The sequence below is a fragment of the Frieseomelitta varia genome, unplaced genomic scaffold (assembly GCF_011392965.1).
Source record: "Frieseomelitta varia isolate USP_RPSP 00005682 unplaced genomic scaffold, Fvar_1.2 scaffold_277, whole genome shotgun sequence".
NCBI classification, from domain to species: domain Eukaryota; kingdom Metazoa; phylum Arthropoda; class Insecta; order Hymenoptera; family Apidae; genus Frieseomelitta; species Frieseomelitta varia.
Genome location: NW_025110009.1, coordinates 152688 through 158761, shown reverse-complemented (window position 1 = coordinate 158761; position 6074 = coordinate 152688). Strand labels below are relative to the sequence as shown.

At 28.7% G+C, this 6074-nt stretch overlaps 2 long non-coding RNA genes across 2 annotated transcripts; both read left to right on the top strand.

Annotated features, from left to right (window-relative positions):
* The first annotated feature begins 53 nt into the window (after positions 1–53).
* Positions 54–3654, top strand: LOC122529064. Its single transcript, XR_006306734.1, has 5 exons — positions 54–1027; positions 1349–1541; positions 2090–2383; positions 2850–3010; positions 3315–3654. It is a non-coding gene; the product is annotated as an uncharacterized LOC122529064 (long non-coding RNA).
* Positions 3655–3780: 126 nt separating this feature from the next.
* LOC122529063 lies at positions 3781–4780 on the top strand. Its single transcript, XR_006306733.1, has 4 exons — positions 3781–4057; positions 4141–4206; positions 4288–4352; positions 4548–4780. It is a non-coding gene; the product is annotated as an uncharacterized LOC122529063 (long non-coding RNA).
* The last annotated feature ends 1294 nt before the right edge of the window (positions 4781–6074 follow it).

Here is a 6074-nt window from a genome sequence, read left to right as displayed (position 1 = left end):
AGCTATACAGCTAACTTTGTTTATTTATAATTATCTAATATTTAGATTTAATTAAAAGTAAAGACATTTACGACTGGATAAGCAGAGCATTCCTAAATTTAATTTACTTGCAATTTTAATACAAGTTCATTAGCTATTATGACATGATCACTAACCAAGAATAGAATAGATATGACATTAAATGAGATTTCATGAGACTTGAGTTCTTAACTGATGGAGATCAGAGTATTTTTTATGATATTTATGATTTATTATGACTGACGTAGGAATTATATTGAACGAATTATATTGAATCGAAAGTCAATAACTATGAAAAGATCTTTATTTATTGAATATGATTTAGTCACTAATAATAAGGAAACTATGTAATTTATGATTAAGCATCAGGCTATTGTGCTTCTTGTCTACGGCATGTACATATTTTTTCTTGTATTACATGCATATGACCGAAGCAGATACCATTTATTGGTTTCTGCATTTTTGAACTTTTAGTTCTAATTGGAATTGAGAAATGTGTAGGTGATAACATCATCCGTAGACAAGGACAGAGATAACGATTAGTTTGACCGTTTCACCGCTACGTGGCGATAGTGCTTGAGTGTCCACAAAGATAAGGTATATGAACCTCATGTATCTTGTTTGTAGTGTTCATAAATCAACCAAATACATTCCTGAGAACAAATAAAATTTTTTGAATAGCGTTAATACTTCTTGCTTACTGACAGTTGGAGTTACCATGTCCAAATCAAAGTACTTTACACTAATTTGTAAAAAAAATTAATAAAGAGGAATAATTTGTGAACTTTTGAAATTGCATCATACGTTTAAGACTCCATTGTATATTTTATTTACGTTTCAAAGTGTAATAATCAAGATTTTCAAATTCCGTCATTACTAAATAGTTCAGACATCAGACCAAGTAGACCAAAGACCAACAGACGAGTAGACCAAATGTGAAACATATTTTTTCATGGGATTCTAGGACCTTATTACCATTTTCGTGACACATCTTGTCATATCGATTTAGGTAAGTTTTACAAAAGTACTATTTTCGCAGCGCTACTAATAACTTGAATAAAATAAAAAAGTATGGACAGTGTTACTACTTGTCCTGCTTTGAGAATTATTTATTGAATTGAATATACAATACATCATCAATAAAAGAATATAACGATATATATTTGATTATTTACGATTATTTAAAGGTATTAAAAAAAATTGATTGAAATGTATTTTTAGTTTATTTTATTTAAATGTTTTAATTAATGTTTTTACAAGTATTTTTATTTTTATCCCGAGTTAACCTTTTGTGTGAAATGCGCGCGAATTGAAGTTAAATTAATTGAAGATTACAGCGCCAACGGTGGAATACGCAACATACTTCCTACGATTCTCGAAAATATCGATATTTCTCATGATCGAGTTTTAAGCGGCAAACATGGCGGAAGGAAGCACACCTAGTCTATAAAGAGGAAAGTGTTGTCCAGAAAGTGTTGCCCAGAAAAATCATTCAGAAAGAAGTATCGTCTAGAAGTTCTCAGGTAAAAATTTAAATCAATAGTTGTTAGATTTGTGTTTGAGTTGTGTATTTTTATGATAAAACGTGCATTTTTGGCTTCAATTCAAGGTAAGATTTAACCAAATAATCGTTACATGTAATTTTCAACAATTAAAGAAATAATAGCAAATAAACATTTAAATAGAACATACCGTGCTAAAAGTTATTTATAATTTTATATCAAAATTTAATTTCAATTCTAATCAGTACAGATATTATAACCTTGTAATCTGACTAATTTATGATTATATATAATGCTTTTATTTCTATTGTAACATTTTTTACTCATTTGTTAATTTTTTAACTTCATATATTGCGTAGTTCTTAACAATATCGAATTCCACAATAATTTATTAAGAATATACGTATTTAATGGCTAAAATAATAATTTTACTGCATAATATAATAAAATTTCTTAGTTCAAGGTATTGACAATTTTTCATCTAGTGTATGAATATTTTCGTTCCTTTTTAAAAATTTTTCATGAATTTTGTGTATTACTGACCGGAATTTTTTATTTTTTATTTCTAGTTAACATTTCATGCAAAACGCGCGATTACAGCGCCATTGGTGATATATGGAAACACTCTTACGATTCTCGAAAATATCGATATTTTTCATGATCGAGTTTTAAGCGGCAAACATGGCGGAAGGAAGCACACCTAGTCTGTAAAGTGTTGTCCAGAAAAATCATTCAGAAAGAAGTATCGTCTAGAAGTTCTCAGATAAAAAGTTACATCAATAGTTGTTAGATTTGTGTTTGCGTTGTGTATTTTTATAATAAATAAATGCATCAACACTGTGCATTTTTGGCTTCAACTCAAGGTAAGATTTAACCAAATAATCGTTACATGCAATTTTCAACAATTAAAAAAATAATGGTATATAAACATTTAAACAGCATATATCATGCTAAAAGTTATGTATAATTTTATACCAAAATTTAATTTCGATTCTAACCAGTTAGATATTGTAACCTTGTAATTGACTAACTCATTATATATATACACGTATTTCATCATATATTTTTACACATATACTTCTTACAACATTTTCTACTTTTTTATTGATTCTTTAACTTCATACTGCGTAATTTTTAATAATTCTAATACTAAATTCAATAATAATTTAAGAATGTACGTCTTTGATAGTTGAAATAACAATTTTACTGTGTAATACAATAAAATTTTTCATTTCTTAAGTAAGTAAGGCTTGAAATTCGTAGTTCAAAAAACATAAACACATGCTACGTGTTTGTGTAAGGCTCTTAACATCGCACCTGTTTTTTCAGCGTTGCAAATAAACATTTTCGATTAAACATTGTCGAAACGTGCCTGTTCGTTCAAGATCACCCCATCCCCTACTATTTTCTCAATTGCTAGACGAGACGTGTCGCGAAGAGTCATTCGGCCACCGAATTTCGTGACAACAACACGCATTACGTCGCATTAGGTTTGTAATCTTTTCTAACCTATCGGTAGCGTTTCTTCTATAGCGTCGCTTCTTCGACACTCTTTCACTTCCATTTATACCTCATTAATAGTATATTTAAATAATACATTTGTGTTTAACGATTAATCGAGCATTACGGTAACGAATTCGTGTATTGCTAATTCGGTCGTCGATTTCACTCGTACGGTTACCGGTAGCTTGTCTCGTACATTTCTGTAGTAGAATTAGAAGTTGATTATCGTTTCATTTTTACACATTTGCTTTCGTTTCACACATTTGTTCTAATTTTTGTTTTTTTTTGCAGATTATTTCTTGATTCCAAAGATAGGACACATAGACGCTACGATTATTAATGGACAATGTGATATTCTTTGACAGAAATTTGGTAACATTTCATTTATTTTAGATATAAACAAACGATTGATGTGTAATTAAACGATTCGAAGCAAAATTTTACACGCGTTTTTTGTAAATATTATTTCTTAAGTACATTTGGCTGTGAAATTTTGACTTGTGAAACATTTTCGAATATTTATAACACTTGACGTGATATATTATTAATATATATTCCTACTCTAATAACAAGCATTCAGAATACAATACTTGTTTTCCATTTACAGTATTCAGCATTGAGAAATACTTTATAATTTACAACTAATATCTTTAATAAATATTCAAGTTTCTTTACAATCATGTTCTAGAAAAATAGCAGTATTTTCTAAATAAACGTATTCTTCTCCCTCCTCCAACTAACCAGCTTTATTTTCAGAAAATTTTAATGATCGCGCGCAATGCGGTCGATAGAATCAGTGTTTGTTGCGCAGTATTTTAACATTTTTCTGAGTAAAATAACTCGTGTTAAATTAAATTATTAATTCATTTGAATTATAATTCGCGAAGTTAGAGTCAGTGAGTTCGATTGTTACTTAAACACGCGCGTTGATAGTCTTTTATTTTTCTTTTTTCATATTTTTTCTTGTTCAATATTCGTTTTCGGTATTAGAGTCAGTGCCCAAGAGGATAAGGCCTCTCCAGGAAATCAAGATCGTAAGTAGTTGTATATATTGTATCTCAATTTATTCAATTTTTTAAATTTAACAACAAAGTATAATGTTTGATGTTTGTTACAGACGCTTTACAGCATCAACTTTTTGTATTTTTTGGGGAAAATCCAAGATGGCTCTAAAGCCAAGAATGTAAGAATCTTTCATTATCTCCAACTTAAGATTTTACTTTGCTTTTAAATAAAAATTCTAATGTTTAATGTTTTGTTATAGATCTTCTACAGTCTCCACTTCCCCTAATCCTCCAAGAATCTTACGATGCTTCAAAAGTTAAAAATGTAAATATTTTAGCATACTGTATTTAAATTCTTTTCATTTTTTGTAGTTCTTTCTGTATTGAAGTCGAATGTAAAATTATAATTATAAAATAAAAATATTTCAAATTATTAGTCTCAATTTTTATCATTATTAAAATTTAAATTTTCACAAGTAACACTGTGTATTTAGAAACGAAATGTTTTATGTTTTTTAAGAAATTTTTTGCGGTGTTTACTTCTGCCATGGGATTCTCAGTAGTATCTTGGTGAGAGTCTTCACGATAACTTTCCTTGCTCCAGCATCGATGATAACGTTCTTCACATCTATCCCGTGAGTCGCATGCATTTATGTTCCTCCGGTCACTCAATCATGTCGTAGGATGAAAGGTCCGAATCGGCACGGGTGACTGGTTGTATACGTAGAATTTTTTATGAGCATAGTGACCGCGGGTATTTTTTATACTCGTGAGTAGTAACATTTTTTTCAGGTTTTTTATGTATTAGATCAGGATAGAGCTTCTTGCACATCGCGATTTTAACAATTAAATTTGTAGTAATTACTTATAAAATCAAAATATCTTCAATATAAATATTTGCAAAGATAAAATATGCAATTTATTTATATGAATAGATAAATTATAAATACTTATAAATAATCATTATTAAAATGATTTCGGTTTGAGCATTCCATGGTAGAGAAGACGGATACCCTCCGACTTCGTTGCTATGAAAGATGCATTTATTACTTATATTGATGATATATTTTGTTATAATAATTAATAATTAATAATTTTCAATTTCATCTTTCCTTTTATAATAGTATTAAAAATAATTAAATATAATTATGAACTTCAGTAAAATTTGAAATATAATAATAAGATTAGAATTTTTTCCGCAGAAAAATAAATATATGAAATTTTATGTGCAAGAAGATACTTCGCGACAGGTAGATTTTTGAATCAAAGTAACAAGTTTGATCACTGCTCTTGCATTTTCGAAAATGTACTTTGATGAAAAAGTCGCCTGAGATTATTTCTATTAATATTTAATTTGGAATCAATTGTTTGATTTTGATTGTTTGAGGCAATTGTTAAATTGTTCGTAATATCTTTCTTAACAAATTCAAGTCTTGTTCATTGTTTTTATTCTCTTGTAATTTCAATGATTTCTCAAAGAGTAGAGTCATTACAATTTGAAATAAAATAATGCAATAGTCCGATAGATATAAATTATATGAACTAATTATTTTTTTAGTTCAGGATTTTCAGGTTTAACCTCTTCCGTGTTCATTGTCAGGATCTCACTCACGTGCCCAGGTGTTACTTGGGTGGGTGAAAGACATTGGGCACGATGACCATAGTTTGTAATTTTATAAAAAATGTCTCAGCGACTGACAGTAAGTTAGCGTATCGTGCACGACGTATTTTCCGCATGTGTGTGTGTGGTTAGGATGTGGAATTGCGTCGTTTTTATTGTTCCATTCATTATAAGTTGAAATATATAAAATATTTATGCGTTATTTTAAAGAATTATGAATTTATTATCATAATGCCTAATAAATACATTATAATTACGTTATTATTATTATAATCAATTATAATAAATTATTATTATGCAATCAATTATAATAATGATCCCAAGTCTTGCACGCGTAATTTCTATAGAAATTACATGTATTTTTTCTCAGTATTAATATTAGCTGTAAATATAAACGTGTTTTAATCACGTTTCACGCAATGATCG